Genomic DNA, 26310 nt, shown 5'->3' on the forward strand with positions numbered 1-26310 from the left:
TTAGCCTAGTGAGCCATGGGGCTGGCTCTATTGAATTCTTAATTTCATTTTGATTTGTCTTTAAGGTATCAATTTCATGGGAGAAATTTTCTTTCATGTCATGTATGCATTTCAGTAGTTTATGCATTTGCTTCTTATTATTTCAGAGTAATCAATTTTTGAATTCCATTTCTGGCATTTCTTCAGTATTATCATCTTCACAATCTAGTATTCAAGTGTTGTTTCATTTAGGTGTGTTGTTTTCTTCCTTACTGTTTCCTTTGGTGCACCTGTTAAATGGCATTTGTGGAGATGCCCAGTGGTTTCTTTTTTTTTTTTTTCACTGTGGTGGCTTTTGTCTTTGTATTATGCCTCTGTAGATTAGTGGAGTATCTGCTTTCAATGAATAGCTAGAGGCATGCTGTAGGTGTGGCCACGGAACTCTGTCAGTTCTCCATGGTGAAGGGCATATCTATGGTGACACACCTAGATTTGACATGGTAAATTTGCTCTTTATCAGGAGAGAGGTTTATTCTACTTAGCTGAACTCCTCTCCTCAAAGGAGACTGGTGTCTGAGCGCTAGCCCCTGGGAGTATTATATTCATCCACTCTGCCACAGTGACCACACAAAGGATCTGTGCAGTCCTCAGAGTAAGCTCAGATTCTGCAGCATGTCCCTCACCAGGTAACCAGGGAGTCCTAAGCCTGTGGGTTCTCCCACAGTGACATCCCAAAGTCCCAGCCACACCCTGAGCCCTCTCATGCACACATCTCAGCACACAAGCCTCCCACAGTCACGAACACCCAGCTCCCTGTTAGCTCTCCCCACCAGACTCGGGAGTCTCTACTTGGCTGGTTCTGGCACTGAAAAGCTGGTGCAGCTATTGGGTATGTCTGAAATGGTGTCTGCTCTATCATCTTGTACAGGACAGTTGCAGTGTGGTGGGGAGAGAAAAACGTGCCCTCCCTTTTTCTTCCTCTCCTCTAGTTTTGCAGGTATACTATTCCCCATGGAGCTCCAAGAAGGGTTCCCTCTAGGTTCTTCATGCAGCTTTATCGTCAGTGACTTGGGATGCTGGTCATCTTAGTCTAAAAGCAGATGCTATATATTCATCAATTAATTTCTGGGATCTGTATTCCACTCCATTGAGCTATATATATTTTCTTTACCAATACTGTGTAATTTTAATATATATGGCTTTGTAATATGTTTTATAGGCAGGTCTTGTGATGCCTGCAGGTTGACTGACCCTGCCCCCCAAATCCCCATATACACCTTTGGCTAATCTGGATCTTTTTTTTATCTCATGAATTTCAGGATCACTTTTTAATTCTGTAAATAATGTTCTTGATATTTTGATAGTTACTGTGTTGAATCTGTAGACTGCTTTATGTAGTGTAAGTATTTTAATGATATTGACTTCTGATCCATAAGCAGAGGTAACTTCCCAGGTTTTTGTTTCCTTGTTGATTGCCTTCATGAGTGATCTGCAGTTTGCATTGTAGAAATCTTCCACTTCTTTGGTTAAATTTATTCTTATCCATTTGATTTTTGTAGATATTGTGAATGATCTTTTTTCTTGAATTCTCTTTCAAGGAGTTCATCCTTAGTGTATAAAAAAGCTAATTTCTTTTTCCTCCCTAAATGGTCTTGCTAATACTTCCTGTACCCTATTGAAGAAGTGTGGTGTAAGTGGACATTATTATCTTCGTCCAGATCTGATGGGAAGTGTTTTCAACTTTTAAAAGATTTATTTTATTTATTTGAAAAACAGAGTTACAGAGAGGTAGAGACAGAGAGAGAGGTCTTCCATCCGCTGGCTCACTCCCCAGATGGCTGCAACAGCTGGAGCTGTGCCGATCCAAAGTCAGGAGCCAAGAGCTTCTTCCAGGTCTCCCACCTGGTCAGGGGCCCAAGGACTTGCGCAGACCCTATGTTTCTTCTATATCTAATTTGTGTATTTTCTTAAACATGAAGGGGTGTTGAATCTTATCCAACATTGTCTTTGCCTCTATTGAGGTGGCCATATGCTTTTTTATTTTTTAATTTCTTCTTGTGATTTATGTTGTTTATTGACTTGCTATTGTTGAAACACTCTTGATTCTTGGGATAAATTGAAGTTGATCATGATGTCTGATTTTTTATATGGTTTTTTCATTAAGTTTTTTGAGAATCTCTGCATCTTTGTTCAAAAAGGATATAGGTCTGTTTTCTTATTGTTTTGTCTTTTTTGTTTTTGATAAGAGTGACACTAGCCTTGTAAAGTCAGTTTAGCAGGGTTCCATCCCATTTAATATTTTGAAATGGTTTGACTATTACTGGAATAAGTTCCTCTTCAAATGTTTAATAGAATTCAGTAGCAAATCCAAAATGTTTTGGATTTTTACTGGAAGGCAGATGTTTAATTACTGCTGCAATCTTGTTTCTTTTTATTCTTGTAGTTAGATTTATATCATCTTGATTTAATCTTGATAGGCTCTAAGAATCTTCATTTATCCACTTTCTCGACGTTTGTCAGTTTATGTGCACATGCTTGTTCATAGTAGTTTCTTAGCATCCTCTGTTTCAGTTCAAATGACTGCTTTTTCATCTCTAATTTTGTTTGAATGTTTCTCTTTTTTTCTTTGCAAGTCTGGCTAAAGGAAAATCTATTACATTAATCAGCTCAAATATCTTTTTGTTTTATTGATCCTTTGCTTTTTTAAGTTTCAATTTCATTTGTTTCTGCTTTGGACATCATGATTTCTCACCTCTTTCTGGTTTTCCATTTGGTTTCCTCCTGTGTTTCTGTGTCTTTGAGATGCATCACTGGATCTTTGAGACCATTCTGTATTTTACTATAAGTTAATGCTATCAACTTCCCTTTAAAACTGCTTTGGCTGTATCCCATAGATGTTGATAAGTTATGATTTCATTTTATCTCAAAGTTTACAATTTCACTTTTTTCAGTAACTCCTATATTGTTAGGGAACCATTCACAGAGAAAGTAATTGTAGCATGGTTTGAAACAAAGTAACTGTAGCACCCTTTGAAAGAAAGTAACTGCGCAGTCACAGTGGCGTGCAGCTTGAAGGAAAAGTAGAGTAGTAGCCACCCTAGCTGGTAAGATTTGAAAACGGATGGCCTAACTAGATGGCCTAACCACAAACTGTCGTTTCCATGATGATGGGACCCTGGGGGGTGGGAATGTGGGCGGGGATAGCCTCTAGAAACTGTATATAAGGGGACCCTCAGCTGCTGTAAACCAGAGGTTGCTCAGCCTCTCTCCCTGGTCCGTAGTGCCTAGTGCCCGTGGGGAGAAGCTCCTGGTCCCTAGTGCCTAGTGAACTCAGGAGTAGGCTTGAGCGATCTCTCCTCCTAGTCGCCTAGAGTATCCATAAAGTGTGTTTAGCTTGACCTTCCTCAGTCTCCTCGACTCTTCCTTCATGGTAACCTGGCCAGTTCCTGAAGAGGGGAGATCCTGACAGCTGGCGCCTGAACAGGGACCTGAAGTCAGATGGTGGTGAGGAGACGAGCCCTTGAGGAATCATCAAAAGGGTGAGTAGTGGTGGTTGAAAGAGACCACGATGGGTGGGACGTCCCAGTCAAAAGAATATAGACAGGCACTAGTGAGTATAGAAACGGTGAAGGTCCTTCCAGGCCAGGCATCAAGAGGCAAGAAAGTGAAGTGCTACTCCCCAGGAAATATAACATGGGCTTGTAAGCTGGCAGCAGCTTGTACAGGACGGGACCTCCAAGATCTGCAGACCTTGGAAGAGGTAGAAAACCTCCTGGAGGAATTTCTTCAAAAAGGAGAAGGCGCCACAACAGGGAAAGACTATAAATGTGCAGTAGACACCCTTAAGGTGTTAATTTGTTGTGGCAAGGGATTAAATCCAAAAAATACAGGAGATGCCTGTAAGCTCTATGACACCATAGCAGAATGTAGGCAAAAACCTCAGGTTGTTCCCAGAGAGTTAAGCAAGGAAGAAAAAGCAAAAGAACAGTCATCTTACCCGATAATGTTAAGAGGTGGTAGACGAGAATATGAGCCTGTGGGACCTGGACTCATAGCCGCTTGGCTTAAACAAGTTCAGGAACACAGTCTCACACACCCAGCTACCATCACTTATTTTGCGGTAATTTCAGTGAACTTTACATCGATAGACATCAATATGCTACTGAATGTAACTCCTGGCTTTGCAGCAGAGAAACAGCTAATCATAGATAAGATAAAAGAGAAGGCGATGCTATGGGATGAGATGCATCCCCCTCCCCCAGCCGACGCGGCTGGACCAGTGCCACTAACATCAGATCAGATTGGGGAATTGGATTATCACCAGAAGAAGCAGCTGGCCCTAGATTTGCAGATGCCAGAACCCTCTATAGAATATGGGTTCTTGAGGCGCTTCAAGAATGCTAGAGAACTATCAGTGGAGCCCCTAAAGCAGTTAGCATCAGACAAGGGCCCAAAGAACCCTACCCTGAGTTTATTAATTGATTATTTACTCAGATTGATATGGAAACATCTAGAGAGGATTTGAGAACATATTTAAAGGACACCATGAGCATTCAAAATGCTAATGAAGAATGTAAAAAGTTGCTTAGAAATTTAAGACCAGGAGATTTGTTAGAAGAAAAAATGTATGCCTGTAGGGAATTTGGGTCCCCCTCCTATAAGATGGCCATGCTGGCAGAGGTCTTAAAGGCTGGAGATAGACAGCAAGGGTCAAGAAGTTTTCAGGGAACTTGTTACAGATGTGGAAAAAAGGGGCATATGGCAAGAAATTGTAGGAGTGGAGAAAAAACTCCGCTAAAATGCTATGATTGTGGGAGAACAGGACATATGGCAAAAGTATGCAGACAGCCAAAAAACGGGAAAGCGGGGGGCAATGCCCCCCAGACCATGATGGCATCTGCCCAGAATATCCAGTCATCTATCCCGCCATCTGCGACACCCCTGGGGGAAGCACAGATGGAAACCCCTGCGACAGGGATCTACCTAAAACTACCAAAATAGAATTAAAACAAAGACCTACCTTAAAGGTAAACCTAGGGGGGGAAGATATAATAGGACTGTTAGACACAGGGGCTGATTTAACTATAATAAGGGAACAAGAGGCTAAAGGAATAAAAGAAGGGATAACAGAAGGATGGAAAAATATAGAGGGGGTGGGAGGGTGCTCTAAATTACAAAAAATATCACAGATTACACTGAAAGACAAAAAAGGAAGGAAGATAAAGACATCCATTCTAATATCCCCAGATATTCCCATCAATATATTTGGAAGGGATATATTAACGAAGTTAGGGGTAGCCCTAATTATGGCGCAACTCTCTACCCAAATCACCCCAATAAAGATAAAAATGAAAGATCCTAATAAAGGTCCCTTGATTCCCCAATGGCCTTTAACCAAAGAAAAATTAGAAGGAATTAAGGAAATAACAAAAAGACTACTAGAGGAAGGGAAGATATCTCCAGCAGACCCAGATAATCCCTGGAACACCCCAATATTTGTGATAAGGAAGAAATCAGGCAAATGATGAATGTTAATAGATTTTAGAGAACTTAATAAATTAGTAGATAAGGGAAGAGAAGTTCAATTAGGTATTCCACACCCTGGAGGATTACAAAGAAGAAACCAGGTTACTGTTTTGGATATAGGGGATGCTTATTTTACCATCCCTCTGGATAAGGACTTCAGGCAGTGCACTGCCTTTACCATCCCAGAGGTTAATAATCAAGGTCCAGGCCATAGGTATGTTTGGAATTGCCTCCCACAAGGTTTTGTATTAAGTCCCTTGATTTACCAAAGTATACTAAGGGACATACTAGAGCCCTGGAGACAACAACACCCAGAAGTAGATCTTTATCAATATATGGATGATATATATATTAGGTCCAATCATTCCATAGAAAAACTCAGAAAAATGCTTTTAGAAAAGGGATTCGAGACACCAAATGAGAAATTACAAGAACAATATCCCTATTCATGGATGGGGTACTTGTTGCACCCAAATAAATGGATATTGCAAAAACTAGAGTTGCCAGAACTTCAGAGAAGCCCACCCTAAATGAACTACAAAAGTTAGTAGGACTCTTTAATTGGATGACCCAAGCAGTTCCCGGAATTAAGACAAAACCTTTTACTCTTGTGATGAAGGGAAACCAAGAGTTAAATAGTATCAGGGAATGGACCCCCAAAGCAAAACAGGAGTTAGGGACTATAAGGAGGCTATTACAAGAACACAAAACTTTAAGCTCCTGGACCCCAGCAAGGAAGTTTACTGTACAGTTATGATGAGAGGTAACACCATAAATTATAAAGTGCACCAAGGATCTGATATCCTTTGGGTAGGTAGACAGGAATTTCCAAAGGTATTGACAGCATCTAATCTAACTAGAGCCCTAAAATGTCTACATAAAATCAGACAAGAATGCATTATTCAAATAGGGCAAGAACCTACATATAGGTTACCTATTAAAAAAGAGGATTTAGATGTTATGATTCAGGAAGACCCCTACTTGCATTGGGTACCACAGATTGGATGTATCCATGTGCCTTTAATGCTTAGAAGGGTGCTAAGCAGTCTTCAAGGTCATCCCATGCCAGGACCTACTTACTGTGTTGATGGAGGAAGCAAACAGGGGCAAGGAAAATATGGCTTTTGGAGATCAGATGGAGTTAAACTAGTTAAGGAGAGTGAGGGAAGTAATCAAGAATTAGAAAAAAGAGCCATGTTGCTAGCCCTTCAAGAAGGACCCCTGATAATGAATATAGTTACGGATTCCCAATATGTATATACATTAACTGAGGCCAGACTCCTACCTGTAAATATTGAAGAACCCTTGCTTAGAACCATACTAGAAGCTATAGAAAGTAAAGAAGAAATTTATATCCAATGGGTGCCTGGACATAAGGGAATCCCAGGCAAAGAAAATATTGACAAATTAGTTTCACAAATAAATACAACTCAAATAAACCTGGTAGTACAAGGTGGCCACATTAAGGAAAAAGAACCAGAACAGATTGGATACTCCATAAGTGCCCCCAAAAGATCTGGTACTTATGCCAAAGGTAATAGAGACCCTTAACCTTCAAACACAAATTACCATAATCCCAGGACAGTGGGGGTGGATAACAGAAACATCAGAGATGACTGAGGCCAAAGTAAGGGTAGTTGGAGGTTTCATCAGCCCAGGAGATCAAAATCCTTTAAAGATAAGATTGGTTAACCTATCCCAAAAAATAGTATATGTAAAAGCAGGACAACAGTAGCTCAGTTATTTTTAATGCCAGTCCTCCATGACATAGTAAGGCACCAAACATCTTTTTTCTAGAACATATTGAGACAGCCACGGATGATCATGCTAAGTGGCATAGTGATGTGTCATACTTGAGACAACAATTCAGCTTACCAAAAATTGTAGCAGAACAAATAATAAAGAACTTCCCCAAGTGTGTACATAAAAGAGGAACTACTCCTCAAATTAGTAGATCAGGGCTAGGACTGTGGCAAATGGATGTGACCCACTGTGAGGCCCAGCTAATTCTGGTAGCCATTGAGACATCTACTGGCCTTCTATGGGCTAAGCTAATTCCTAAGGAGACTGCTCAGGAAACAGTATGAGGAATATTAGAACTACAGAATCTATTTCATATCCAAGCACTCCATACAGATAATGGCCCTAACTTCACAGCAGAAAGGGTCACAGGATTGTGCCGATATTTAAATTTTGATCATACCACAGGCACACCCTATAATCCACAGTCACAAGGAATGGTTGAGAGAGCCAATCAATCCTTAAAACAAGAAATGGATAAATTTGCTGATGTAGTTCAAACCGTTGAAGCACGGCTACAATTGGCTCTTATCGCCCTTAATCAAAAGAAAAGGGGAGGAATAGGGGGCTATACCCCTACTGAAAGATATATTCATCAGAGATGGCAAGAACTAGAGCAAACGCTCCAACTCCAGAAATTTAAAGATAAAAAACTCTTCCTTTTATAGATTACCAAACAGTAAAGACTGGAAAGGGCCCACTACCATCCTTTGGAAAGGAGAAGGAGCAGTAGTGATCGACACACCTGAAAAGGGGATTATTAGCTTGCCCCAAAGACATGTTAGGATGGTTCCAGCCCCAGGACCTCAAGACTTGGGAATTTCCAATTAGGCACTAATGGAATATCAATTGCAATTATTCTGTCAAAAGAACTCATATGTTTGTAAGATGCTTTTTACAGAAAGAATTAGGGATTTCATATTCCAGAGCTAGGACTAAAGAACTCCAGAAATGGCAACAGCAGCAGCAAACGGAGATGGGACCCAGATAAAGGTAAGTCAATTGAAGGTAAGCAAACGATTAAATGATTTAAAATATTAGGTAATTTAATGAGATTGTGGGAATCATCTTAATTATATTGCCAAGGATAAAAACAGAACAAGTGTTAGGCCTAGTAGAAAACCCACCAGCCTATACATACCCTGATATTAATAATTTGCTCTTTTATTTGTAAAAATGGCTCAGAGCAAAGATATATTATAGGTAGACCTCCAAGTAGCAATCAGTCAACACATTGTTTTTGGCAGGCAGGATATGAAATGTTTCACAAACATTTTGTAAAAATTCCAGTAAGGGAAGACCCAGGAAATTGGACAGGTAGAACAGAAGGGGAAGTATTGTATGCTAGATGCACACACTCATTAGATTCTAAAAAGGAGCTCAGTTGCTGTATGAGAGGCCTGAAATGGGAAGAGAGAATGATAACATTCTTGGCTCCATATATGGTGGTAAAAGCAACTTCCTTCACATATGTACCAGTAAATATGTCTGATTTGACTATACCAATAAAACCTATGCACAAAAAAAGAGACTTTGGAGTAACAGCAGCTATTGCCGCTATAGCGGTGTCAGCAGCCACAGTAGCTGGCGCTGTGACTGGAGCACTGGCTCTAAGCACTACACAACTACAGGGAGATGCTTTGGAATCCCTCCTGAAGGTAATTCAGGAGCAGCAGGCTCAGCTAGGTGACCAGTCAGCACTGCTTAAGACGCATGCTATGGGGCTCCAGATGCTCGAAGCACGCATGGTACAAATAGAACAGATAATTACTATACTAGCTTTGGAAAGAGAACTCAAGTGTGAAGCAATTGGAAGAGTTTGCATTACCACCATTCCATGGAACAATCTATCCATTCCTAATGCAACGCAACTAGCTGATATGTTCAAACACAACCATTCTACCTGGCTAGAGTGGGTAAACGCAACAGCTCATCTTGAGGCTAACATTACTGAGAGCGCTCTACAGATAATACAGCTTCAACATATAGCGGCATTTAAGATAGGTCAAGTCAGAACAGTGGAACAGACAATAAATACTCTGACTGACACAGTTTCCTCTTGGCTCCCATCCTGGAAATGATTTAAAATAGAAGCAATATTCTGTATGGTTCTTGTATGCTTGCCTACCTTACAGCACCTCTTCTCAATTGGACAGAATTTTATGAAGGGATACCTAGCCCTCCGAAAGGAACCCAGCCCGCCAGAAATAGAAGAGGAAAAGGAAGATCCCGAATCTGGAAATCAATCCGGAATATGCTCAAGAATGTTCATCCCCTTGGCCCAGCTGCTCAATGGGCTTTGCAGGACTACGAGCGCATTTAAAGAAAAGAAAAGGGAGGACTGTTAGGGAACCATTCATGGAGAAAGTAATTGTAGCACCGTTTGAAACAAAGTAACTGTAGCACCCTTTGAAAGAAAGTAACTGTGCAGCCGCAGTCGCAGTCGCGCCCAGCTTGAAGGAAAAGTAGAATAGTAGCCACCCTAGCTGGTAAGATTTGAAAACGGATGGCCTAGAGGGCCTAACCACAAACTGTCATTGCCTTGATGATGGGACCCTGTGGGGTGGGAATGTGGGCGGGGCTAGCTTCTAGAAACTATATAAAGGGACCCTCAGCTGCTGTAAACCAGAGGTTGCTCAGCCTCTCTCCCCGGTCAGTAGTGCCTAGTGCCCGCGGGGAGAAGCTCCTGGTCCGTACTGCCTAATGTCCACAGGAGTAGGCTTGAGCGATCTCTCCTCCTAGTCGCCTAGAGTATCAATAAAGTATGTATAGCTTGACCTTCCTCAGTCTCCTCGACTCTTCCTTCATGGTAACCTGGCCAGTTCCCGAAGGGGGAGATCCTGACACAAAGGAAGCTCCTGGTTCCTGGCTTCAGATCAGCACAGCTCTGGCCATTGTGGCCATCTGGGGGTAAGACAGTGGATGAAGACCTCTCTGTCTCTACCTATTTCAAATAAATAAAATAAATCATAAAAAAGAATCACTATGGTACATTGTGCACCTCCCTGTGTGCCACTCACCAGACAGCTGCCTGGGGAGTTTTGGATTCCACCCAAAGACTCTTCTTCTAGGTGTAACAATAGATTATTCCTAGAAACCAAAGAAACAATCTTCCTTCCCCAGAGAAGCTACTGTATCATTTGCAACTAGATTTGGTTAGACAGGTCCCAGGGGAGCATGAACAATTTAGCTCCTCCATTCCAAGAGTATCTCAATGAAGCTGTGACCATGGATCTAATCTGGGATGAGAACACACTAGTACATCACCACTAGCAGTTCAGCCATCAGACAGAGAGCTTGGACAAACTATTTCAGCACTGTGCAGGGCATTTTGCAAGGAGGGAATCTAATGCCTGGCCAGACTCACAGGCTCAGGCAAGGCGGAAACGTGTTGAGATCTTCGGGTCATCATAGCTCAGGGGTCTACCCAGGTGTGGCTGATGGACAGTCAACATGGAGGAATCAGCTCATCTAAGGAAAAACCAGGGTGTCTTACTGCTCCTACCGATCCCCGAAACAGGTGAGTTAATTTTATTCTGACCACAATTGGCCTCATTGCGGATTACACAGGCACACATTTCAACTGTGCTCCTGTTCTGCGAGACAAAGTATCTCCCTGTGCTCTACTTTGATTTGTTCTTTGTCTTCTTAGGCGAGTTTGCTTTATCTACCCACCAAGCTTGTGCATTCAGGGTACACTGCCATTTCTTTCATCTTTACAAAACCACACTGCCTGACACCTTAGCATAATTCAGATCCTCAAGATTTCTGTGGAAATTAACCAGAAATGCCAATGTAAGTAGAAACAACAGAATGCAGAAATCTCCATGTTTGCATCTGTTGAATCTATTTAACCATCCATTCATCCCTCTATGTATCTGGCATTTGCCTGTATTGGCAAAGAAAGATGCATTATACAGCTACTGACACTCCTGAGTCATTTGGGGAGGATCCCAGGGACCAACATGTCCATGTCCCCATCTGGAGACCCAGGAGAGCCATTCATTCAATTCTAGGACACTATCAGAGTATTAGTCAGTTATCTAAGGCACTAAGGTAGGAGGGTCCGCTCCTGCTCACGGACTGAGTAGCCCTTTTGCTCCACTCAAACCTCACCAGGAAGGGCGATTTCCCTGACAAAGTCTACAGATGTTAAACCTAGCCAGAAGTACCCACACAGAAACATCAAATTTATGCCTGGCCAAATGTGTGGGCACTTGGTGGCCCCGTTCAGTCATTACATAAAATCACCTTTCATACTAGGATCAAACATGAAATGAAACACCAGGAGTAAGGCAGGCCTTTGCATTCACAGCCATAACAGTTGATATGCATAGGCAGACAGGAGGAGGAAGGGCTGGAGGGGAGAAGGGGTGAAAAAGACAGGCAAGGGGAGGGGCTCACTGGAGGACAGGAAGATGGAGAGTTTGGAAACACCAGGAATCAGAAGACAAGACAGGGCTGGTGCTGTGCTGCAGCGGCTTAATGCCCTGGCCTGAAGGGCCAGCATCCCTATTGGCACTGGTTCAAGACCCGGCTGCTCCACTTCTGATCCAGCTCTCTGCTATGGCCTGGGAAAGCAGAGGAAGATGGCCCAAGTCCTGGAGGAAGCTCCTGGCTTCAGGATCGACACAGCTCCAGCCGTTGCGGCCAATTGTGGATGGAAGACCTGTGTGTGTGTGTGTGTGTGTGTGTGTGTTTGTAAAACTCTGACTTTCAAATAAATAAATCTTCAAAAAAAAGCACAACAATGTCATAAGGATGAACAGCACTGTGGCATAGCAGGTAAAGCTGCCACCTGCAGTGCCAGCATCCCATATGGGTGCCAGTTCAAGACCCAGCTGCTCCACTTCCGATCCATCTCTCTGCTAAGGCCTGGGAAAGCAGTAGAAGCTGGCCCAAGTCCTTGGGCCCCTGTATCTGCATGGGAGACTCAGAAGAAGCTCCCAACTCCTGGCTTCAGATCAGCACAGTTCTGGCCATTATGGCCAACTGGGGAGTGAACCAGCGGATGGAAGACTGACATCTCCCTCTCTGTCTCTGCCTCTCTGTCTGTCTCTGCCTCTCTCTCTGCCTCTCTCTCTCTCTGCCTCTCTCTGCCTCTCCTTCTCTGTGTAACTCTTTCAAATACATAAAAAAGGCATCAGCAGAAAGAGTAAAACTTCAGACTAAGCACAGCCCCCTGAAGCGGAGCCCTGAGCTCTAGCTCAGTCCCTCACCCTCACCCCATTGTGACCAGCACTGCAACCAGGGCGAAGTTTCCTGAACTCAGGAAGCAGCTCTGCTAGCTGCTAGATGTGCAGCCTTCTCCAAACAACCCTCTCATGTGGGCAAAATGTATGCTTTCATGGCAAGGAAACTGCGGTCCCTGCCTTCTCTCATCCCTGGGGGTCTTTGAAGCTCAGGACAGCCCAGGAAACCACAGGCACATAATGAAGGCAAGACCACGCATGTTTGCCTCTCGGGGAACACACACACACACCACGGGCAGCCCTCCATTGGCTGAAAGATGATTCCTAAAGCTTGGTCTGTGTGAGAAACAGCCTCACTCATTCACTCAAGCGATGGACTCGACTCAGTGAGTGCAAGAAGAGCGAGACCCAACTTCCGATCTTGCAACGCTTTGTGCCAGCACACTGGGAGCAGGTTCCAGAAAGCTATTTATTTCCTAGCAAGCAGATCCCTCCCCCAGTTCCTCATTGGCTGAGTAACAACAGCGTGACAATCTTCCTGGCATTTGCTTCAGCTGTTTGGCCACAACCTTCCTGGGTCCCTAAAAACTCAGGTGCACGGAATCTACCATTCTTACTTTGAAAATGCACCAAGTGTTTACTTCTCACAGGGAGGAATAGTGAAGAGGAGTTCTTGGGCAAGGCACCTTTGTGCAGAGCAGTATGTGTGAGGGGTGAACAAGGGCTTGTCTAGGAGAAGATATACTATATTGGCTAACACAAATCTGCACTCATGTAGAAAACTCACACTCTCATCTGAGGGAAATCATCTCCCACTCCTGAATATGACCCGGAAAGGGTCTATTGTAAACTGCCTGCATGTCTGTATCCTCCGGCAAATTACAAATTCCCAAACACACCCCCCGGCAGTCTTAGCCTAGTACTTCTCCTAGTGGTGGCACAGATTCCAAGAAGTAGCTTGGGGGTTTTGCCCCCACATGCTTGAAACAATGGGATTCAGACTCATCTCTGTGCCTTGGTTGTCAGCTTCTAAGCAGATGTGTTTCCAGCTCCCATTCCATGACAAGCAAAGTCCCGTATCATCCACGCCCACCCACACTCCAACACTGGAGCCCACAAAGAACTGTGGGCTGTGTTTTGGGCCCTTGTGAGACTTGTTGTCTCCCACAGTGCACATCAGGAGGAAGCTGAAATCAGGACTGGACCAGATGTAAACCCAGGAAATCCTATGTGGGATGTAGACACCAAGAGGTGACTTATTGCTGCCCCAGGAATCCACCTTTTACTCCTACAACACTTAGAGGGAATTACATAAAATTAATTATACACAGGCAAGTTTGTGCACACAAGGCATGACTATGTTATCAATAACAAGAAAAGCAGTATTGGACCAAGGCACACAGGAGCAGAATTTGTGTATGCTATTGTAGGTGGCATCGACTCAGACTAAGGGGCTATATATTTAGGATGCTGTATGTGATCTCAGTATCAACATATTTTTGATAATCTTTTAGAGATTTATTTTTATTTATTTGAAAGGCAGAGTTACAGGGAGAGAGGGGGAGAGAGGCAGATCTTCTATCCACTGGGTCACTACCCAAATGGCCTCATGGCTGAAGCTGGCCCTGACCAAAGTCAAGAGCCAGGAGCCAGGAGCTTCTTCCAGATCTCACATGGCTGCAGGGGCCCAAACACTTGTGCCATCCTCCACTAATTTCCCAGGTGCATTAGCAAGGAGCTGGACTGGAAGTGGAGCAGCCAGGACTTGAACTGGTGCCGATATGGGATGCTGGCATTACAGGCAGCAGCATTACCTGCTACATCACAAACACCAGCCCCTAGATAATTTTTGTGTACATGGGGGACAAGTTCAAGGGCATTTAACTAGCTGTGAGCCAAAGCTGCACCAAGGGTGCTCGAGGCTGGCCAGGATGCCACACGGCCCCTCAGGGCTCAGGCTGTGAGCACCTCCAGGCAGCAGTGGAGGTCAGGACACATCAGAATGAACTTTGAAAAATGGATTTGAGGGGCCAGTACCATGGTGTAGCAAGTTAAGCCTCTGCCTGCAGCACCGGCATCCCATATGGGTGCCAGTTCAAATCCCAGCTGCTGCACTTTTGATCCAGCTCCCTGCTGATGCACCTGGGAAAGCAGCAGAGGATGGCCTAAGAAATGGAAATGCAACAAACACAACAATGCACCTCAAGGACCGCAAAAAGCAAGAAAATCCCAGAGTTAGAAGACAGAAATAATATCAGAACTGAAACATGAAATAAAATTTTTTTAAAAAGATGAGTTGCAGGCGTGCACCTTCCGGATAGGTTAACGCCGGCGAGACCTCAGAGACACCAGACGCGTTTATCGGCTTTTCAGCTTCCACTTTATTTTTTAGCAGACTCGGGTTACATGTCGCGAACGCCCGCTGTCTTTGCCTCCTCCAACCCTCTTATATATCCCCCTCCCACCGTCCACCTGTTTATATATGATTCACGGAAAACATGTTACCAAATCAGCAAGAAACAAAACTTAGTAAATGTGGGAAACATGCAATAACAGGATGCTTAAAGTCAAAACAGGATCTTGCGGTTAGCAACGGGCAGGGTGGAAAAAGCCCAGCACTAAACTTCTTGTGCTTGTACATGTCGGGAGGGGCACAGCTGGCCAGGCTGTCCCATTCCCCGACATCTCCCCCTTATTTCTTTGCAAAATGGAGTGGTACTGTGCCTGTCTTAGGTGACCAACAGCATCTATCGGGCTTATCCGTCATTGGCACATGAACATGAGGTGTGGAGGGAGCGTTCATGCCCTGTCTTAGGTTGCCTTGAAGACCTCTCAGAACTTACCCATCTTTGACTACTGGTCCAGCAGATTCAGCCACACCTGAATCTGTCTATTTTGCATGGGGTACTGGTTATTGAATGTTAGCATGGCTTATTTAACCACCATTTGCATATTACGCTGACGCCTGAACAGCCCTTGCGAGATCCGAACAATAATTGATCCTGTTATAAGCACAACAAGAGCCAACCCTATAATAGCGGCCCATTGTTTAATTGGATTCCAACTACCATTTAACATGCTACCCAAAAGATGGGACTGATTAGCGGCAAATGAAAAGTGGTTGTAGGGGTAGGCGGTAACACAAACTGCAGTAGATCGAATAACACAGGGTATGCCAGCCAGGCCTGATCTTGCAATAAATCCGTTCATTGAGTTAACAGCTGAATAGCAGTATATCATCAAGTGCCTGGGCGGTAGATCTTGTGATGCTATCAAGTGTGGACAGTGTGGAGGTTTGGCTCACGGCCATGCCAATAGTGGCCACACCAGCTGATAACGCCGCAATTACGGTAATGACAACTGCGGTGACCCCAAAGTCTCTCCTGTGTCAAATAGCCATTGAGAAGTCCTTCTCAGACACCGCAACTGGTACAGGAATCCAAATGGGAATCCGCACAACCACCAATATTTCCGCTTCATTTAAATTTACTTTAACACATGAGGAAATAACTCCTGTAGTGCAAGTATTATTAGTAGCATTACAGCGACACCAAAAGAAGGGATGCTGAAGGCAAACAGGGGATGATACATGGGTTTCATTGGGTGATGAAAAGGCAAATCATAGCCAGTGCCACAGCTCACTAGGCTAATCCTCCACCTTGCAGCGCCGGCACACCGGGTTCTAGTCCCGGACAGGGCGCCGGATTTTGTCCCGGTGGCCCCTCTTCCAGGCCAGCTCTCTGCTGTGGCCAGGGAGTGCAGTGGAGGATGGCCCACGTGCTTGGGCCCTGCACCCCATGGGAGACCAGGAGAAGCACCTGGCTCCTGCCTTTGGATCAGCGCGGTGCGCCGGCCACAGCGTGCTGGCCGCGGCAGCCATTGGAGGGTGAACCAACGGCAAAAGGAAGACCTTTCTCTCTGTCTCTCTCTCTCACTGTCCACTCTCTGCCTGTCAAAAAAAAAGGCAAATCAAGAAAGTGCAAAGAAATTAACATTAAGGAGCAACAGGGAATCGATCAGAGGTGGACAGGCATCTGGAGAATTGGGGGTGCCTGAGAAGTGCAAGAAGGAAGTGGATTGGTAGGAGGGTAAGGAGCAAATGGTCTGTGACACTCCTGGCACCTGAGAGGTAGCGACTCAGATCGAAAGGCTATAAGTTCCCCTGTAATATTGGCTGTATAAGAACTACCTGACTCATTCCAGTTGATAACATCTCCCATGGAATAAGTGGCCAAATTAATACATGGTGTAGGAAAGCCGGTATAATTATAACCACAAAGATCTGCACCAAACTTAGGCTTATGGAAGCATAGCACTCCCGAAAGGTGGATGGGTAAGTTAACCTGGCCCTGATGGGAAGAATTGACAAGACTGTTGTAAGGCACTCCGAATCTTTCACCTATGGTAGAGTTATGCAAATACACAACTGGCAGAAGGTTAGAAGAATTAGAAACAGGTAGAAGGAGAGGTAGGGCTCTCAAGAGACCCCAATACTCATCCAGCTTGGCCATCGTCGGTGACAGTGGCGTCATTATTAGTAGGATTGGGATCACGATCATCTTGCCACTCTATTGTTCTTGTCCGTCTTTCTGGAGTCCATGTTGGATTTTTTTCTTCCTGTGGGAGAAAACAAACAGCGCCTCGTACCCTTCTTATTAATGGGTATGGGCCTTTCCATTTGTTATCTTGTGGGTCTTTCCACATAATCATTTTTCTAACGGGTGGCTGAGCTTCTGTCAGTTCATGGGGTTTATAACTACTGGGGGTCTGTTCCGAGATTACATAACGTTCTGCCGGGGGGAGACCATCATCTTTTTTATTTAAAAAATTTATGGTAAGTAAGGCGAGGTTGAGAATGTCTTTAGGGGAATGGGATAGTGCCCCTATTCCCCCTTTTTGTTTTAATATAAAATTTTTCAGATACAGATTAGTGCGTTCCACAATGGCTTGTCCAGTAGGGTTATATGGGATGCCGGTTAAATGAGAGATATGAAAAGTTGCTAAAAACTCAGCAAAAGCCTTAGAAGTATAAGCAGGTCCATTATCAGTTTTTATTATATTAGGAATTCCCCAAGAAGCAAAACATTGTAACATATGTTGCATTACATGGGAGGCAGACTCTTTGGCGGCGGCGGTAGCCATAACTACTCCTGAGTAAGTATGCACCATAACATGGACACAGGATAGCTTGCCAAAGGCAGGGATATGCGTTACATCCATTTGCCAAATGTGACATGGATAAAGGCCCCGGGGATTAGCTCCAGTGGGCATAGTAACAGGCTGATGAATAACACATTTTTCACAATTTTGGACAATAGATTTAGCTTTATGAATAGGGATATTAAACCTCATACTTAAGGTCTTACTATTAACATGCCAAAGTTTGTGATATTCCATTGCCTGTTCCATGGCAGTGCAAGCTAAAAGGAAGCGGCAATGTTGATCGGCAAGGGCGTTTCCCGCGGTGAGAGGACCTGGCAGAGAGGTATGTGCTCTAATATGGGTGATAAAAATGGGATCTGATCTCCTAAATAAAGCGTGCTGAACAAGCTCAAAATAAGGAAACACTGTAGAACTTTTGGATATTAACGAAGGGGAGCCTAGCCTCTTAACAGCATTAACAACATATAAGCTATCAGAAACGATATTAAGAGGACCCTCAACCATATTTAATAACTTAGCCACTACAGCTAGCTCTGCATGTTGAGGTGAGGGAGACGCAGTAACTGCATGATGCACCTGACCTTGTAAAATAGCCACCCCAGTACCTCCTTTTGCTCCATCAGTAAAAGCTATGGGTGCTTTGGGAATGGGATTAGAATAAACTCTTTTAAAATAGTGTAAGGGTACCGTGTTGCAAAATCTAATAAAGGGATGATTGGGATAATGGTTATCTACACTTATGTCAAGGGTGATGGTGATGTGGGACCATTGCCAAGTTTCCTTAGCCCACTCCTGAATGACTACAGACTCTAATGGAAGAATGCAGGACTGTGGTCTTCTCCCTGCAATTTCTACGACTCAGTGGATGGCTTGTAAAACTAAATTTCCCATAGCCTCCACATAGGAGGTAATAGATCTGGGCATATGGTTATGTGGGTATATAGACAACAACGGTCCTTCTTGCCAGAGTAAAACATAGGGATAATGACTTTGTATGAACAACAAAATACTTAAGGGCATAGTGGGGGTCACACCACTGCATAGCGGTGCTCTTAAGGTGCTGTTCAAAAATTTTTAATACTGGTTTTGCCTCCTTTGTAAGTTGTCTGGGTGAATTTAGGCATGCATCACCTTCCAGAAGTCAGAACAAAGGGTGCATTTCTTCAGTAGTCATTTTACAATAAGGCCGAATCCAGTTTAAATTTCCACACAATTTCTGTAAGTCATTTAAGGTTTTAACATGATGAGTGGAGATATTAAAATCAAGAGGCTTTACTGTGGTAGGGGTAATCCGTAGTCCTAAATATTTTTTTTCTTTTTTTTTTATCTTTTATTTAATGAATATAAATTTCCAAAGTACGACTCATGGGTTACAATGGCTTCCCCCCCATACCGTCCCTCCCACCAACAACCCTCCCCTTTCCCACTCCCTCTCCCCTTCCATTCACATCAAGATTCATTTTCAATTATCTTAATATACAGAGGATCAGCTTAGTATACCTTAAGTAAGGATTTCAACAGTTTGCTCCCACACAGAAACGTAAAGTGAAAAATAATAGATGATTTTTTTTAAATGATGATGAAATCAGATCAGACCTATTGTCATGTTTAATCCCAGTGAGAGTCAAGTTGGGAATTGATAATTTCTTTTTTTTTTTTTTACAGACGATCAGTTTAGTGTACATTAAGTAAAGATTTCAATCGTTTGCACCCCCATAGAAACACAAAGTGAAATATACTGTTTGAGTACTCGTTATAGCATTAAGCCTCAGTGTACAGCACATTAAGGACAGAGATCCTACATGAGGAGTAAGTGCACAGTGACTCCTGTTGTTGACTTTACCAATTGACACTCCTGTTTATGGCATCAGTAATCTCCCTATGCACCAGTCATGAGTTTCCAAGGCTATGGAAGCCCCTTGAGTTCTCCGACTCTTATCTTGTTTAGACACGGTCATAGTCAAAGTGGAGGTTCTCTCCTCCCTTCAGAGAAAGGCACCTCCCTCTTTGAAGACCTGTTCTTTCCACTGGGATCTCACTCACAGAGATCTTTTTGCCAGAGTGTCTTGGCTTTCCATGCCTGAAATACTCTCATGGGCTTTTCAGCCAGATCCGAGTGCCTTTAGGGCTGATTCTGAGGCCAGAGTGCTATTTAGGACATCCGCCATTCTATGAGTCTGCTGAGTATCGCACTTCCCATGTTGGATCACTCTCCCCTTTATTTATTCTATCGGTTAGTGTTAGCAGATACTAGGTAGTCCTAAATATTGTACTGCAAGAACTCGTTGAATCTTTTCAGGGGATAAGATAAGATTATAATTGTTAAGGCCGGCGCCGCGGCTCACTAGGCTAATCCTCCGCCTAGCGGCACCGGCACACCGGGTTCTAGTCCCGGTTGGGGCGCCGGATTCTGTCCCGGTTGCCCCTCTTCCAGGCCAGCCCTCTGCTGTGGCCAGGGAGTGCAGTGGAGGATGGCCCAGGTGCTTGGGCCCTGCACCCCATGGGAGACCAGGAAAAAAAGCACCTGGCTCCTGGCTCCTGCCATCGGATCAGCACCGTGCGCTGGCCGCAGCGCGCTGGCCGCGGCGGCCATTGGAGGGTGAACCAACGGCAAAGGAAGACCTTTCTCTCTGTCTCTCTCTCTCACTGTCCACTCTGCCTGTCAAAAAAAAAGATTATAATTGTTTAGGGATTTCTCTAATGCAAAGAAGGCTTTATCTAATTCTTCCTGGTTGAGAGCAGCCAATAGAATATCACCCATGTAGTGTACTATTATCATTTGTGGAAATAATTTTCTTACAGGTGCAATAGCCTTAGCAACATATATTTTTTTTTATCTTTTATTTAATGAATATAAATTTCCAAAGTACGACTCATGTGTTACAATGGCTTCCCCCCCCATACCGTCCCTCCCACCCACAACCCTCCCCTTTCCCACTCCCTCTTCCCTTCCATTCACATCAAGATTCATTTTCGATTATCTTAATATACAGAAGATCAGCTTAGTATACCTTAAGTAAGTATTTCAACAGTTTGCTCCCACACAGAAACATAAAGTGAAAAATAATAGATGATTTTTTTTTTAAATGATGATGAAATCAGATCAGACCTATTGTCATGTTTAATCCCAGTGAGAGTCAAGTTGGGAATTGATAATTTCTTTCTTTTTTTTTTTTTTTTTTTTTTTTTTTTTTTTACAGAAGATCAGTTTAGTGTACATTAAGTAAAGATTTCAGTCGTTTGCACCCCCATAGAAACACAAAGTGAAATATACTGTTTGAGTACTCGTTATAGCATTAAGCCTCAGTGTACAGCACGTTAAGGACAGAGATCCTACATGAGGAGTAAGTGCACAGTGACTCCTGTTGTTGACTTTACCAATTGACACTCCTGTTTATGGCATCAGTAATCTCCCTATGCACCAGTTATGAGTTTCCAAGGCTATGGAAGCCCCTTGAGTTCTCCGACTCTTATCTTGTTTAGACACGGTCATAGTCAAAGTGGAGGTTCTCTCCTCCCTTCAGAGAAAGGCACCTCCCTCTTTGAAGACCTGTTCTTTCCACTGGGATCTCACTCACAGAGATCTTTTTGCCAGAGTGTCTTGGCTTTCCATGCCTGAAATACTCTCATGGGCTTTTCAGCCAGATCCGAGTGCCTTTAGGGCTGATTCTGAGGCCAGAGTGCTATTTAGGACATCCGCCATTCTATGAGTCTGCTGAGTATCTCACTTCCCATGTTGGACCACTCTCCCCTTTATTTATTCTATCGGTTAGTGTTAGCAGGTACTAGACTTGTTTATGTGCTCCCTTTGACTCTTAGTCCTTTCATTATGATCAATTGTGAACTGAAATTGATCACTTGGAATAGTGAGATGGCATTGGTACATGCCACCTTGATGGGATTGAACTGGAATCCCCTGGTATGTTTCCAACTCTACCAATTGGGGCAAGTCATGCTCGGGCTGACTTGCCCCAATTGGTAGCAACATATATTTGACATAATGTGGGACTATTAGTCATTCCTTGTGGCAATACTGTCCATTCAAAATGAGCATTGGGTCCTATATGATTTATAGAGGGAATTGTAAAGGCAAAACGTTGTCTATCTTCCTTGGCTAGGGGGATAGAGAAAAAACAATCCTTTATATCAACTACTATTAGTTTCCATTCTCTAGGTAGCATGGTTAAAATGGGGAGGCCAGGTTGAGTGGCCCCCATAGGTTGCATTTGTTTATTTATAGCTCTTAAATCATGAAGTAGGTGATATTTACCTGATTTCTTTTTAATCACAAAGATAGGAGTATTCCAAGGAGAAGTAGATGGCTGAAGATGTCCTGCCCCTAATTGTTCCTCTACTAAGGTTTTTACAGCAGCCAATTTTTCTTCTGTAAGGGGCCACTGCAAAATCCACACTGGCTTAGAGGAGAGCCAAGTTATAGGGATTGGCTGCAGTGTGGTGGCCCCTCCTGGGAACCCAGTCCATGCCTGTCCTTTTCTCCTTTTGGACTAATGGGCGTTGTAATACCTTGTTCCCTAGCTCCCAGGCCTCCACCTTTATATCCCATTCATGTCATGATGTTCCACGCAGCCTGCGATCCTTTTGTTTTCTCTTTTCATTAGTCAAGGTAAGTCTTAGTTCCTGTAGGACATCTCGTCCCCAAAGGGTAACTGGCAGCTTACAGATATATGGTTGGAACTGTCCAGAATGGCCTTCATTGTCGGTCCAAGTGAGGATGCTGGCACTCCTAGGTGGAGCATGGGTAGTACCCAACCCTACCAGTGTATTCTCTGACTCTTGTGTTGGCCAGGAGGGAGGCCAGTCATCTGCGTCTATAATACTTACATCACCCCAGTATCTAACAAGCCTTGTATTGTTTTTCCCTGAATGACAAGAGGCCAAAGTGGTCTGTTTCCCAATGATAAGGAGAGTGCTGCAAAATTACTTCCTTGTTTAGCTCTCTAATATTTTGCCAGCATAGTAGTTGTGCTAAGGGTCTGTCATTATCTACGATAGCTGCACCTAAGGTGGCTTGAACGATAACTTTAGGTTTGCATGTGGGGAAAGTTACTATTGCTGGCTGAATTTGGAGTCTGTGCTGAAAATTGGTGGCTCGTCCAATCACTAGTCTGAAGCCAGTATTGGGAAGAGAATTTTTAGTAGGGACTACATCAATGATTTGAGGACCCATAGCTGGAGTTAATATTTGAGACTCTGTTGGCCGCAATTCGAAACAGCTTACTGTTCCTGATCCCCTTTTTTTGATTGCTGGTGCACCCAATTTTGCTTCGGGCCCTGTGTGGTGGGGCCCCTCTCCCATTTTTTGACTCCTGGAGAATGGGGTTTCCTGCTCTATCAGTCTTAGAATAACAATCACTGGCCCAATGATTACCTTTCCCACATTTAGGGCATAATCCTGGCTGTCATTTGTTGGGCTTATGATGTCTACATTCCTTTTTTACATGTCCAGGCTGGCCGCAAGCGAAACATTTGTGGTCACTCGCTCTATTGGCCTTAGCCATTGCCATAGCAGCATGAGCCCCAGAGGCAACATCATCCATGACATCTCTGCAAATTTTCATAAAGGTAGGGATGTCCTTATGTTGCCAAGGCCTTAGCGCGGAGCAACATGTCTTATTAGCATTTTCATATGCCAGTCGTCTCAGCAAGGGTGCGGCCTCTTCAGGAGACTCAAACAGATTGCCCGCAGCTTCATAAAGGTGGTTAATAAAATCTGCATAAGGCTCAGTCGGTCCTTGTATTATCTTAGTAAGACTGTGTTTAACTTCCCCTTTTTTTGGCACTACCTTCCAGGCCCTCAAGGCTATATCTCTTATTTGTTGTAATACCTCCCAGGGACACCGAGCTTGCACCACTTCTGCATGGAATGCTCCCTCTCCATTTAACATGTCCTCATTCCAGGCAGGTTGTCCATCAGCTGAGTTTTGTGCCGCCTGAGTACGAGCTAGTTCCCTATAAGCAGCTGACCATAAGAGATAATCTCCCCCTGAAAGGACCGCCTTGCAGACATTTCTCTAATCTTCAGGGACTAGGCCCTGAGTGCCTAAGGTTCCTAGGATCGCTTTGGTGAAGTTAGCATGTGGCCCGTAGAGAGTCACTGCTTTGCAGCTCTTTTAATGCTGTAAAGTTGACCGGAGTCCACCCGCGATTTCCTTGGCGGTCTTCGGTCACTGGAAAGATCTGATGGGGGTTAAAGAACTCTTCCCAATTTGGTTTCAGGCGCCGCGGTGGGTGGGGAGTTGATTCCCCAGTATTTATAAGAAAAGCAGCTTCATCGTCATTACGAGCACTTTCGTTTTCAAGTATTTGCCTTCTAGTCTGCTTCTCCGGCCCAGACTCTAAAACTATGGGCCTCATCTCGCTTGAAGCATTGCCGGCAAAACAGCAACAGCACATAGGATGAGGGGGCAGTTCGTAAGGAGGAGCGGAGGGCATTAAGGGCAACTCGGGGTAAAGTGGAGGCAATTCCAGCGTCTGCAGATGTTTCGCTTTTGGTCGGGCTCCTCCGCTTGCTTCCATCCTTTGTTACTCTATATTGTCTCCTTTTTTGCTACTATCAAGGGAGTCTTCGCTGAGCTCCTCCAGTAGTTTGGAGCCTTCATCTAAGAGTTCCCTGACCTGGTCACCCTCTGACCGTAAGGCAGTATCTATCAGATACCACAAGTGGATCACTCCCTCCTCGACTCCAGCATTTCGCAATTCATGTCCCACCCGTCTCCACCAAACCTGTGATAAATCTCCTTCTTCAACAAACCAAGGACAAGTTTTATATAGTATCCTAGTAAAATTGCACACAGCTACACTCTTTACAGGCATACCCGTTGCCTTTAAAAGGCGGCTAATCAATAGGTGCATTTTCGTGGTGGACTGTGTGTTCCCCATTGTACCGCGGTATTCCTAGACTTTTTCCCCTAGACTCCCGTCTATAGACTTTTTTTTTCTTACCTTCTTTCCGCGTCGCAGCGATCTGAGTCACGGCACCAGTTGCAGGCATGCACCTTCCGGATAGGTTAACACCAGCGAGACCTCGGAGACACCAGACGCGTTTATCGGCTTTTCAGCTTCCACTTTATTTTTTAGCAGACTCGGGTTACATGTCGCGAACGCCCACTGTCTTCGCCTCCTCCAACCCTCTTATATATCCCCCTCCCACCGTCCATCTATTTATATATGATTCACGGAAAACATGTTACCAAATCAGTAAGAAGCAAAACTTAGTAAATGTGGGAAACATGCAGTAACAGGATGCTTAAAGTCAAAACAGGATCTTGTGGTTAGCAACGGGCAGGGTGGAAAAAGCCCAGCACTAAACTTCTTTTGCTTGTACATGTCGGGAGGGGCACAGCTGGCCAGGCTGTCCCATTCCCCAACAATGAGTGGATCAGGTTTTTTGAAAAGGTGAACAAAATTTGTATTTATTTTTATTTTTTGAGGTCTGAAACACAATCTTATTCATTTGTTGTTATTAAACCTTAGTTTTGACTGGACTCAGATTTAGCAGTAGACGCTCTCAGAGAAGACAGCCCACATCTCCCGGCAATCCGTTCCTGGCATTTTTCTTTGGCCTCCTCCATTCTCTTGGCTGAGAGTTTAGCATATTCTGCAGCCTCCTCTTTGTTCTCCTTAGTACACTGTTTCTTCAGAGCAATTCACCGGCGTCTGTGTCGCAGGACACGTGGAGTAACTAGACGCTGAATCTTGGGTGCTTTGGTCCTAGGTTTCTTACCCTGTTTAAGGGCTTTTCTTACAACATACTGGCATACATCATCTTCTTTAGAGAAACTGAAACGCTTATGAATTCTGCTGGCTCTTTTAGGACCCAGGCGACGAGGCACCGTGGTATCTGTCAATCCAGGAATATCTCTCTCTCTCTCTCTCTCTCTCTTTTTTTTTACAATGACCAAGTTGAGAACACTCAAACTGGCATCAACAATGCAGCCCCGAACTGATTTGAGCTTTCTTTCTCCAGTTCTCCTTGGTCAGTAACAGGAATGCCCCTTATTCAGCAGAAGGTGGACCCGCCCATGGGTCAAGACACCTTGCTTCATGGGAAAACCTTGTTTGTCATTCCCACCACTGATCTGGACCACATAACCCTTCCATTCTTCACCCAGGGTGTCGGCAGCAACTTCTGTGGCCATACACTTCTCATAGAAAGTACGAAGTTTACGTTCATCGTCCACTTGGATGAGTTTCTGGCAGCCAGTGGCTGGGAAGGAGGTATTCAGCTTCATTTTGAAGCAGCTGGCCACTTCGGAGGCTAAATTTTATTTAAGGTATACAAGTTTCATGTATTTCCTATATACAGATCTAGGAACATAGTGATATTCCCCATCCTTCCCTCCCTCCCACCCACGCTCCAACCCTTCTTCCTCCTCCCTCTCCTATTTCCATTAATTTTTACAAAAATCTATTTTTAGTTTACTTTATACTCCTAAGGGTAACTCTACACTAAGAGTTCAGGTAGTATGAAGGAAAAAATACTGTTGTGGGGGCTGGTGCTGTGGCACAGCAGGTTAAAGCCCCAGTCTGCATTGCAGGCATCCCGTAAGGGTGCAGGTTCAAGTCCTAGCCACTCCACTTCTGACCCGGCTCTCTGCTGTGGCCTGGGAAGGCAGTGGAAGATGGCCCA

General features: G+C 44.1%; 2 protein-coding genes and 1 pseudogene across 2 annotated transcripts in view; 1 reads left to right on the forward strand and 2 right to left on the reverse strand.

Moving 5' to 3' along the window:
- Positions 1 to 26003, reverse strand: LOC138847049 (small ribosomal subunit protein eS6-like; annotated as a pseudogene).
- LOC103347431 (translation initiation factor IF-2) overlaps positions 1 to 26310 on the reverse strand; it is a 779171-nt gene that overhangs the window by 343915 nt on the left and 408946 nt on the right. The window lies entirely within an intron of this gene.
- The window catches only part of LOC127489307 (golgin subfamily A member 2-like), a 122993-nt gene that overhangs the window by 76021 nt on the left and 20662 nt on the right, over positions 1 to 26310 (forward strand).

This window comes from Oryctolagus cuniculus, chromosome 19 (genome assembly GCF_964237555.1).
Source record: "Oryctolagus cuniculus chromosome 19, mOryCun1.1, whole genome shotgun sequence".
NCBI classification, from domain to species: Eukaryota; Metazoa; Chordata; class Mammalia; order Lagomorpha; family Leporidae; genus Oryctolagus; species Oryctolagus cuniculus.